Below are 12,674 nucleotides of genomic sequence, written 5' to 3'. Positions count from 1 at the left end.
AGACAGTTGTGTAATCATTCTGTAATTTTTTCCATTCTGTCTCTGATGAGGAGGAACATTCTCCCCAAGTATGTAGCATTCCCAGCACACTGACCAAGATCAAGAGAACCCCAATCTTTTGGGACTAGGTCTTGCTGATTACTTATTCAAGGCTCTCTGGAGTTGCTCTCTGTCTTATTGATTGCTGATATACTCTGAAGCATTCACTCCATCAAGCAGAATTTGAGTCTCTCAAGCCTTTGGAGTTATTTGAAGAAACTGTGATCCTTTCATCTCTTCTGGTTTCCTTGGAGCTTGTTCTATTCCCTTTCATCTCCAGCTCAGCACTATGAAAAGGTGTAATGGCATGAGATCCTGGAGTCTCGATGTGTATGAAAGTATATAAGCATATTCTGAGCAATCAGAATTAATAATGTGGCATCCATATCCTACTTGCTTTATTATCTCAGGCTTCTTTTTTTCTTTTCTTTTTTTTTTTAAAGCATGCCCGGATGAATGGGACATCCCAGGGAAGGCTTGTGCAGTCCTCTGTCTGGTAGAGGTGCAGGAAGAGAGCTGGTCCCATGTAGTCAGGGATGCAACAGGCTTCCAGTTTGTTGCCAGCTTGAGGATTCCCCTGCAGTCAGAGACTGTCTTCCCATTGTCTGGGAAGCCTGCCCACCTTCTCATCAGGTTGTCACTCTCCTCTTTCAGGAAAGTGCACAGAACACTTCAGAAAGCCTTCTGGCTTGATTCCTTTCAGTGCCAATAAATCCAGCATTTGTTGTTTCTTACATGTGCTTTTTTTTTTTTTTTTAATTTCTTTGAGACTTGGTACTTATTGGGGGCAAGAACAGTGTGTCCTTAGATTTCCTTTAAGAACATCATAGAAAAAGCAAGAGATAAGGGGCTCAAGGCCAGTTTAATGGGTTCTGGGATATGTCTAGATTTCATCATCAAGGTGAGGATATAGAACTGGGGGAATAGGCTTTGTGGTGTGTACTTTCTAGGATAGAAATGCTGAGAGGGCTATGACCAACTTAGAGCTTTCAGTTGCATAAAATTCATAAGAAGAAATGAAAGAGGATGTTTTTCCTACTCTCTATTTGGTTTATCTCTGCTCTAATCATTAGTAATACTGTTTGCTAACTTTGGGTTTGGTTTGTTATTTTTCTAGTTTCTTGAGATGTGAAGTTAGGTAGTTGATTTGAGATCTTTTTTGATGTAAGCATTTATGGCCATAAACTTTTCTCTTGGCACTGCTTTCACTGCATTTCCTAAGATTTTAATAGGTTGTGTTTTTATTTTCATGTGTCTCAAGCTACTTTATAATTTCCTTTGTGAGTTCTTCTTTGACCCACAGTTGTTTAATTTCCACATTTCTATGGATTTTCCAGTTTTCCTTCTGCTATTCATTTTAGTTTCATTTTATCATGGTTGAAAAAAGTTGTTTGTATGATTTCAGTCTTCTTAAATTTGTTAAGAATTGTTTTGTGTCTATCATGTGGTCTACCCTGGGGAATGACTCATTGCACTTGAAAAGAGGTGTATTCTGCTGCTCTAGGCAACAAAGTCTCCCTCCTCAACTAACCTGTAGTCAACTTCTGTAAGGTAATGAGGCCTCTGCCTTAGTGTCTGTCCTCACTGGGGCTGCCTCACCCAGTTGTAGCAATAAACTTGCTAAATTATCTTACAGAGAATCCCCCCACACTTGACATCTGGTCACCCTCAATCTCAGATCAAATTCTTCACCTGCTTCCATCCCCCCAAGTGATGTCTGATCATTTTGGTCTGCCCTCATCAAGAATCCTGTTCAAGTGTATTTACTAGAATTTGTCCTTCCCTTTGATATTTCCTGTTACTAATTTTCCATCCACTAACCCCACTCTGCTCCTTGGCTACAAATATTCAATTGTCCATGTTGTATTTGGAGTTGAACCCAGTTCAATATTGAAATCTCTTTTTCTTGACTGCAATAGTTCCTGAGTAAAATTTGTTTTTGTTTCCGTTTTTACCACTTTAACCACTGGTAGGTCTTGTTTTTCCTTAACACTGGAAGGAGGATTTTCTGAATATTCCCACAGATATAAATGTGCAAGTGACTTTTGGCTTGATTTGTTGGCATTGGCAAATATAAATGCTACTGTGATAATTTCATTGCAAACCAGTCAACCGGTCATATCTGAGCAACAACAACAACAAAATTAAGACTTCTAACCAATGTTCTACTGGGCCTCTCGAGTGTTCTAAGGGGTCAGCAGAAGTTGTGAATCCCATCCGGATGAAGTGATCAGGTGATAAAGAGAAAATTGTAAAAGCAGTCAGAAAAAGAGACTTAGTATATATAGAAACAACAAATGGCCACAGACTTCCTGCCAGAAATGATGCAAGCCAGAAGACAATAATAATCCATCTTTAAAATGCTGAAAGACAAGAAAAATCTGTCACCTTAGAATTATATAACCAGCAAACATGTGTTCCAAAAATACTTTTTCAGACAAACCCCATGAGACCTATACTACAAATTGTACAGGAGTTCTTCAAGCAGGAAGAAAATGATACCAAATAGACACTTGAATCTTCACAAAGAAAGAGTGTAAGAAATAGTAAATATGTGGCTAAATGTAAGAGATCTCCTTTCAATAACTAACATATTTAAAAAAGAAAAGATAATTGAGGGGTGCCTGTGTGGCTCAGCCAGTTAAGATTTTAACTCTTGATTACCTCTCAGGCCATGATCTCACCAGTTGTGAGATCAAGCCCTGTGTGGGGGCTTCACACCTAGTGTGGAGCCTACTTAAGATTTTCTCTCTCTCTCTCTCTCTCTCTCTCTCTCTCTCTCTTTCTCTCTCTCTCTCCCTCTCCCTCTGCTGTTCCTCCATCCGTGCTCTCACACAAAAATAGAATAGAATAGAATAGAATAGAATAGAGAATTAAAAAGATAATTGAATACTTAAAGCAAAAGTAGTAACAATGTATTGTGGGGTTTTAGTAAAATATATAACAACAAAAGTGGAAAGGATGGAAGGGAAAAAAGGAATGCTGCTGGTATAAGGTTCATATATTACATGTGAAGGGAAATAAAATTATTTGAAGGTAGACTGTATAAGTTAAAAATGTGTATTGAAAACCCTAGAGCAACCACTTAAAAAGAAGCAAAGCTATAATAGCTAATAAGCCCTTAAGTAAAAATAAAATGTAAAAATAAAGAAAAAAAAACAGTCTAACACAAAAGAAACCAGGAAAAGAAAAAAGAATAAAGAGTGGATGGGACAGGGGGCATCTGGGTGGCTCAGTCGGTTAAGCATCTGATTTTGGCTCAGGTCATGATCTCATGGTTCGTGAGGTCGAGCCCCATGTCAGGCTCTGTGCTGATAGCTCAGAGCCTGGAGCCTGCTTCAGATTCTGTGACTCCCTCTCTCTCTGCTCCCTGCCCCCCTCATGCTCTGTCTCTATCTTTCTCTCAAAACATAAACATTAAAAAAAAGAGTGGATGGGACAGATGGTACACATAGAAAATGGATAACAAGATGGTAAATTAAAACCTAATTATATTAATAATTACATTAAATGTAAATGGTCTGCATTATCAAGGATTTAACTTGCAGGTCTATAATCATTACATTGTCAAGGATAAAGTGGATAATTTCTTAATGATAAAGGGGTCAATTCAACAAGAAGATAATCTTTTTTTATTAATTTTATTTATTTATTTTCAAAAATTTACATCCAAATTAGTTACCATACAGTGCAACAATGATTTCAGGAGTAGATTCCTTAGTGCCCCTTACCAATTTAGCCCACGCCCCCTCCCACAACCCCTCCAGTAACCCTTAGTTTGTTCTCCATATTTATGAGTCTCTTCTGTTTTGTCCCCCTCCCTGTTTTTATATTATTTTTGTTTCCCTTCCCTTATGTTCATCTGTTTTGTCTCTTAAAGTCCTCATATGAGTGAAGTCATATGATTTTTGTCTTCCTTTGACTAATTTCACTTAGCATAATACCCTCCAGTTCCATCCACGTAGTTGCAAATGGCAAGATTTCATTCTTTTTGATTGCCGAGTAATACTCCGTTGTATATATATACTACATCTTTTTTACCCATTCATCCATCGATGGACAGACATTTGGGCTCTTTACATACTTTGGCTATTGTTGATAGTGCTGTTATAAACATGGGGGTGCATGTGTCCCTTTGAAACAGCACACCTGTATCCCATGGATAAATGCCTAGTAGTGCAATTTCTGGGCCATAGGGTAGTTCTATTTTTAGTTTTTTGAGGAATCTCCATACTGTTTTCCAGACTGGCTGTACCAGCTTGCATTCCCAACAAGAAGATAATCTTATATGAGTTATGCATATAAAAGAACTTCAAAATTCTTGAAACAGAAAATGACAGAAGTGAAAGAAGAAATAGGCAAATCTACAGTTATAGTTTGAGATTTCAAAACACTTCCCTTAATAATTGATTAAAGGGGCACCTGGGTGGCTCAGTCAGTAAAGTGTCTGACTTCAGCTCAGGTCATAATCTCATGGCTTGTGAGTTCAAGCCATGATCTCATGGCTTGTGAGTTTGAGCCCCACATTGGGCTCTGTGCTGACAGCTCAAAGCCTGGAGCTTGCTTTCAATTCTGTGTCCCTCTGGCTCTGCCTCTCCCCTGCTCATGCTCTCTCTCTCTCTCTCTCTTTCTGTCTCTCTCAAGAATAAAAAAAAACATTAAAAAAATAATTGATTAAAAAGCAATAGATATATAGAAGACTTCAATAATGCAATGAAGACTTTCAACCAACTGTGCCAAATGATACTTATAGAACACTACACTCAGTAATTACACAACACAAATTCTTTTAACTTTCAAATAAAATATTTACCAAGAGAAACCATATTCTGGGCCATAAAATGAATTTTAATAAATTAAAATGACAAAGATCACACAAGGGGTGTATTTTTAACCACACAAGAATTAAACTAGAGGGGCGCCTGGGTGGCGCAGTCGGTTAAGCGTCCGACTTCAGCCAGGTCACGATCTTGCGGTCCGGGAGTTCGAGCCCCGCGTCAGGCTCTGGGCTGATGGCTCAGAGCCTGGAGCCTGTTTCCGATTCTGTGTCTCCCTCTCTCTCTGCCCCTCCCCCGTTCATGCTCTGTCTCTCTCTGTCCCAAAAATAAATAAACGTTGGAAAAAAAAAATTAAAAAAAAAAAAAAAAGAATTAAACTAGAAATCAGTAATGGAAATATTGCTAATAATAGAAAAGTCTAAAGCCAATGATCAAAGCTTCCACCTTAAGAAGCTAGAAAAATAACAAATCAAGCTGAAATCAAGTAGAAAGGAGAAAATAAAACTATAGAAGTGAAGTCAATAAATAGAAAATAGACAAACAATAGAGAAAATCAATTAAATCAAAGTCTGGACCTTGGTAAAAATCAATAAAGTTGCAATCTACCTGGACTGATAAAGGGAAAATGAGGAATTTCTAATATTGAGAACAAAGGAGGAATCAACAAAATTAAAAAGCAATACTGAATAGGAGAAGATATTTGCAGATGACATATCTGATAAAGGGTTAGTATCCAAAATATATAAAAAGGTATACAATTCAACACAAAGAGCAAATAATCCAATTACAAAATGGGCAGAAGACATGAACAGATATTTCTCCAAAGAAGACATCCAGATGGACAACAGACACATGGAAAGATGCTCAACACCACTCATCATCAGGGAAATGCAAATCAAAACTACAATAAGGTGTCACTTCACACCTGTCAGAATGGCTAAAATAAAAAACGCAGGAAACAACAACTGTTGGCTCTCAAGGGAGAAAAAGGAAACCTCCTTGCACTATTGGTGGGAATGCAAACTGGTGCAGCCACTGTGAAAAACAGTATGGAACTTCCTCAAAAAATTAAAAATAGAACTACCCTACAATCCAAAAAGACTAATCATATTAAGTATATTAGTATGCAGTAGAGCAGATGGAAATTTCATACATTGTTGGTGAGGTGGTAAAATGGTACAACAATTTTGGGAAAACAATTTGGCAATTTCTTAAAATGTTCAACATGTACGTAGACATAATCTAGCAATCCTACTCTTTGGTATTGATATGAGATGTAAACATATATGTCCACACCAAGACTTGAATGTGAATGTACACAGAGGCATTATTATAGCCAAAATGGAAAACAATCCATATGTTCAACAAAAGAATAAATAGATTGGGGTATACTCAACTATGGAATACACTCAGCAATAAAAAGCTATGCACTATTGATACACACAGCAACATAGATCAATGGGAACATTATCTTGAGTAAAAAAGCCAGACATAAAAGAATACATAACATACAATTCCATTTTTAGAAAACTCTTGGAAATATAAATCTACACTATAGTGACAGAAAGCAAATCAGTGATGTGAGGGGTTAGGGGAAGGTGCTCAGGGAATCTTTTGGGGTTTTATATCTTGATTTGTATGTGCCTACAGAGGTGTGCATATTTATTAAAACTCATCCAACTAGGCACTTAATTATATGCATTTTGTTGAATGGCAATTATACTTTAATAGAATTAACAAAGAATTTCATAGTATCTGTGGGTTTTGAAAATCCCAATATGAGAAACTAATCTAAAGTCATCATGGGTTGAAAGAACCCTGGAGACATCTCACAGAAGCAAATGCAAATCCTTTGTGGATGCAATATACTCACACCTGTCTTCATCAGATTCCCACAGTTATAAAGCCTTTTCACAGATGTATTCACAATAAAAAGAAAGTTAACACCCAAGCCACCCATGAAAACCAAGTACCATGTACATAAGTCAACAGAAAGAATAAATAACTAAAACTCTCAAGAAAGTTTGGTAATGAAATTATGGAATGCAGAATATAAAATTGTTTAAAGGAGAAAAGAGAATAAAAACACAAGAAAAGAAAAGGATACCATAAAAAGGAGCAGATAGTTTTAGAAAAGAACTAAATGGAATTTCTAGAAATAGTCAATATAATAGTTCAAGTTAAACACTCATTGGAACCCAAGAAAACCAACTATTGTGAGTTAAATAGAAGTTAGATACAATAAAACAGAATATGTAGCACATGGAAAATATGAAGGGATGGAAATACTGAGAGATTAAGAGACATGAAAGATAAAATTTTCTACAATGGAATCATATGGAACCACAAGAATAATATAAGTCCATATGTAGATATACTATAGGAAGTGACAGAATAGAAAAGAATATTGTACAATTATTAAGAGGGAAAAGAGGTTATAAATAAAAGAATTTAGATTTATAAAAGAAGCCAGGGGTGCCTGGATGACTCAGTTGGTTAAGCATCCAACTCTTGGTTTTGGTTCAGGTCATGATCTCCTGGATCATGAATTTGAGCCCTGTGCCAGGCTCCACACTGACAGTGCAGAACTTGCTTGGGATTCTCTCTCTCCCTTTCTCTCTGCCCCTCCCCTGCTCATTCTCTCTCTCTCTCTCTCTCTCTCTCTCTCTCTCCTTCTCTCTCTCTCTCTCTCTCCCTCAAAATAAATACATAAACTTAAAAGAAAAAAGCCAGATCATCTAAACACTGAGAGGAAATAACTGTCAATGTAGACTTTTATACCCAGATAAATTTTCAGAAAAGCAAAAATTGGACAGATCACTAGGCAGAGTGTCTATAAATAACTTCCAAAGGAAAGCAGAAGGAAAGTGAGCCAGGTGTAAGGTCTGGGATGCAAGAAGATATGAAGAGCAAATGAATTGAAAACCATAGAGCAAAGTTTAAATATTCAATATAAACATAAAAATATTGACCATTTTGGGGATATATAAAAAACAAATTAGAATTAAAATACCTGTAAGATGGAAGGTGGTAACTGGAAATAAGGTATTATATGATTCTTGTTCTGTTCAGAAAGATAGTAGATATATTAATTTCAGACTTGATGCATACATGAAATAATGTGAAGGTCAGTCACAAAAGTAAGACATAGGTATTTAACTTCTAAACAATATAGACATGGGAATGATAAAAACCAAATTCAGGAACTCTGAGGGATAGGGCTGGAGAGAGGGAGGTGAAACTGGAAAGTATTAAGCAGGGCTCTGGGTATGGGGTGCTCACTATTCTTTTTTTTTTTTATTATTCTTTTTTTTTAATGTTTATTTTTGAGAGAGAGAGAGAGAGAGAGAGAGAGAGAGAGAGAATGAGAACAGGAGCATGAGCAGGAGGCGCAGAGAGAGAGGGAGACAGAGGATCTGATCTGGGCTCCATGCTGACAGCAGAGAGCCTGATGCAGGGCTTGAATTTAGGGACTACGAGAGCACGAGCTAAGCCGAAGTCAGACATTTAACCGAGAGCCACCCAGGCACCTCTACCTCCCCTGTTTTGTTTTTTTTTTTTTTAAATGTTGGGTGCCCTTTATTTTTTATACCTTTTCAGAAGTCTGAAGTATTTCTTCAAAATAGAATTCAACAGCTTCTGGTTATTATTTTTCAAACCCTTTAATCTCTCTACAGCAGTGATTCTCAATCAAGGTTTATTTGAGCCCTCTCTCCAGGGGACATGTGGCCATAACTGGAGACATTTTTGGCTGTCACAAATGGGGGTGATGCTATTGGGACCTAGTGGGTAGAGGGCAGGAATGCTGGTAAACATTTCACTGCATGCAGAACATTCCGCCCATAACAGAGAATTATCTGGCTGTAAATGTTAATGGTGCTAAGTTTGAGATATCCCATTCTTTTAGAATAAGCAAATTATTTTTTTCAAAATAGATTTTTCTCCCTCTCCCTTCCATTTAAAAGAAAATGAAACTCCATTTTGTAAATCATGAGAAGCAGAAATGATATCAGATGGTGACTTCATCCTCAGTACTTTTCATGTACATAATTATTTTCAGAAAGTAAAAATGCTTGATAAAGTCTTCAGGAAAAACATGAACTTTGTAAATAGGTAGTGTTAAAAATTAATTTACCTTTGGTTGATTGATAAAGTGCCATGAGCAGAGCAACAACTACTATGGGATGAGTTTGACTGGAATTTATATGCGAAGTTTCTATGAAATAATCACTTTCATTTTCTCCATCTCCAAGAAGGGACAAAAAGGTAACTGAGAAAGAAGCTGTTTGTTCTCTTGTTTTCTTGTTAGTGGCACATTAGTATTCGACAGTGATACTGTACTAAATTCTGGAGCTGCTACTGAAATGTCATCATTAAATTCTGACTTTACACATCTGGCATGCTGCCTAAATGCAGCTCAGTGTGTTAAAGTGTAGATTACAGTCCAACAAATCAATGCTCTTGAATTGTGAGTTTATGTAAACCTGCAATTATAAACAGTGTGCAATCACTTTCTATGCCTACCTGATGAGGGGAAGAAAAGCAAGCTGTTTTTCCAGGGTGAAGGGGTGAGAACGCCAGCTTAGAATAGAAGCATTCTCCAGCACATCCTTTAAGACATGGCTTTTGATAAAAGCAGTTTTTCTGCATACCTCTTAGCCTACTACTACCTGTACTGTTTAGGGAAGTTCCTTTCTTTTTCACTGACAGACTTGGGAGTTTCTTCAGGGAACTGGTTTGGTGTTTTAGTATTTTCTTAAAAAATCTGTGAGCATTTGTGGTGATAGGAAAACAAAACAAAACAAGAGCTACGAGGCCCCTAGTAGAAAGGCAGGCACTTCTAATCCCACAGAAAATGAAGTTTCAAGCAGCACACTCACTGACTGCTATCTAGCAATTAAAAATGGCAGGATGGGGAAGACCAGAGATTCTTTTTTTTTTTTAAGTTTATTTATTTATTTTGAGAGAGGGAGAGGGAAAGAGGATCCAAAGCAGTCTCCACACTGTCAGCACAGAGTCTGATGTGGGGCTCTAACTCATGAACTGTGAGGTCATGACCTAAGCTGAAACCAAGAGTCAGATTATTAACCAACTGAACTACCCAGGTCCCCAACCAGAGATCCTTTTGATGCTTTTGCAGAGATCAGAGTACAAGGAACAGGTACTATCCTATTTCTAGAGGCTAAGGTTTGTTGGATTCATATTAGAAAAGGATCTGGGACACAATTATACCCACAGGGCAAAACAATGTCAGCAAAGTCAGCTTCAAACTCAAAGGAAAAATTTAAACACAGATACAATTAAAGATAGAACTTTATCTTCATAGCAGGTAGCTGGTGGCTGTCAGCCAGTTATTGAAAACAATTTTAGAAAGAAAAACTTTCCAGGGTTGGTCTTTCAATCATATTTTGGCCAAAATAAAGCAGAGTAAAAAAAAAAAAAAAAAAAGCGTTTTCTCAGGAAATCTTTTTATCACAACAGAAAAATCTCTATATAGAAGTGTTTTTGGCCACATTTCTCATTTGAGAATAGGGTGGTTCTGGACATGAAATGCTTGTATTTCTTTTCTCAGTGACAGTCCCCTCCACCTTTTTTTTTGGAGGGGGGTTCCATTGCTTTTGGGAAAACCAGTTGTTCCAAGAGTCACCTTTTCATGTAATGATAGAGTTGTAACCAGCCCTGCAGTCTAGAAACTGTGATGGAAATGTGGAAGATGTTGACTGAATTATGGGAGCATGATACAGAATCTGAATAGAACTTTATTCTTTATACATTTCTAGATAAATTCATTTTCCTCAGAAACTTGATGAGTCACTTAAAAGGGGCACTATTCAAGGGTTAGGATTTCATTTAATCTAACCTACATTTCAAATGTAGAATCAAATTTCAGTGTTTTGCCATACTTGGGAGACAATGGATCTAGTTAAGTGTTTTTATCTGTGGCTAGGGAGGTTAAGATAGTTGACAGGTACTCATGTTGGAAGAAGACCAACTCTTCTTATTCCATGCTGCGAGATGCAAGATGATATGCCCATTGCTTTCAGGTTCTTTTGCAAACCTAAAACATCATGTTAAATTTTCATCAACTATTTTTCCCCCTGGGATCGAATTGGGATATGCCATTGTCCTTTTCTAGCTTTGTATTAGTTATCTATGGCTGCATAACAAGTTACTCCAAAATTCAGCTTAAAACAACACCTGTTATCTTGGATATCTGCATCAGCTATCTTGGTGGCATTCAAGGTCTTTCACAGGTTGCAATCAAGGTGTTGTCTGTGGTCATCTCAAGGGTCCAGTGTGGAGAGCACCTTCTTCTAGATGTGTTGCTGGCAGAATTTCAATTCTTTACAGGTGGTTGGATTGAGGACCTCTGTACCATGTTAACTGTTGGCTGGAAATCCCCGTTTCTTGTCACATGGACCTCTCCAAAGAGCATCTCAGCACATCCCAATTGACTTCCATCTGGGCAGAAAATCACAAAACTACTAGTGTGTGAGCAAGACAGAAGCCAGTCTGTCACCTAATCTCAGAAGTGAGAGGTCACTTTTGGCACATTCTATTCATTAGAAGCAGGTCCCCAGATCCAGCTCACATGCAAAGGCAGGGGATGACAAAAGATTGTGAACACCAGGAGGCAGAATCCCTGGGAGTCAACCTAGAAGCCTCCTACCACAAGCTTTATTCATCTTTTTTATATTAAAAATGAATGAGGAAGTAAGATTGCCTTTAGACTATGAACGTGAAAAACAGGGGCAGTTACAGCAAGTTTACTATTGTTAGTTGGATGCATTTTCAGAGCTAAACTGTCTTCTGAGGGTCTAGAAAGAATTCCCCTACAATTCATGTGACTATATTTTGGCTCAAAAGTTGTTATTTCTCTGAAACACTGTTTAATACAATAGGACAGTCATCAAAGCATGGTTCAATACCTAGATTTCTGATGAAAATTCCTTCTAGCAATCAGCTGTTACTCAAAATGTTTCAATAAAGTATGTACCCGCTGAGTGGCCTGCTGGCACCAGATGTTACAGAGTATGACAAAGCTTGGCAGGTGAGAGCACTTTCAGATAAATGCTTTTCTTGATCCTAAATAACACAGAAAGTAAAATCGCTCTGTAACTATTTGCAGAGACAGACCAGTGGTAACTGCTTTTTCTTGTCTTTCTTTGCTCCTTGATCTTTGTCTATATGATTGTAAAACTCAAACGACTTTTTTTGCCTTCTGTTGCTTTCTCCTCAGTGAAATCCACTCATCCATTCCTGCTGAGCAGTGGCTGTGACGGTTACGTTCCACACCTCAAAAGGACGGTGTGTTCTGATAGCCCACTCTGGAAGTCCTCGCTGCCACTTTAGTGACTGGGTGTAGCAGACTGTATTTGCAGGCAATCGAACACATATTCTCCTTTAAAAAGTTCTTTTCTTTTTCTTTTAGCTTAAGATTAACCTGGAAACTTAAATGGTGTAACAGCCTGAGGATGCTCTTATTTATTTTTTTTATCATAACTAAGATTACTTTATCAAAGTAAAGCTTTGGTACTGGATAGGAAAGCTACTGGATAGGAAATGCCAACTTCGCCCTATAAGGAAATAAGGCTTCTTTGCCACTTCTGGAGACTTTGCAAATTGAGACAAGCAAGGAAAACAAAACACAAGTTTTGTTTCCAGCTCAAGGGTCATGTTCCCTACTGTGAAGTGTCAAACCCAGGATTAAACATAGAAGAATTCTTATATGGTCTGGAAGTTCAACTCTAAAAAAATTAATTGCTTTAAAAAAACCATTTAGCTTTTTGGGCTTTTGTAGTCATTAAACCAATCACAGAAATATATGAAAAAGTTACTCAAAAAAATTCAGAATTT

This window comes from Lynx canadensis, chromosome E2 (genome assembly GCF_007474595.2).
Source record: "Lynx canadensis isolate LIC74 chromosome E2, mLynCan4.pri.v2, whole genome shotgun sequence".
NCBI lineage: Eukaryota > Metazoa > Chordata > Mammalia > Carnivora > Felidae > Lynx > Lynx canadensis.
This window is presented reverse-complemented; position numbering follows the sequence as displayed.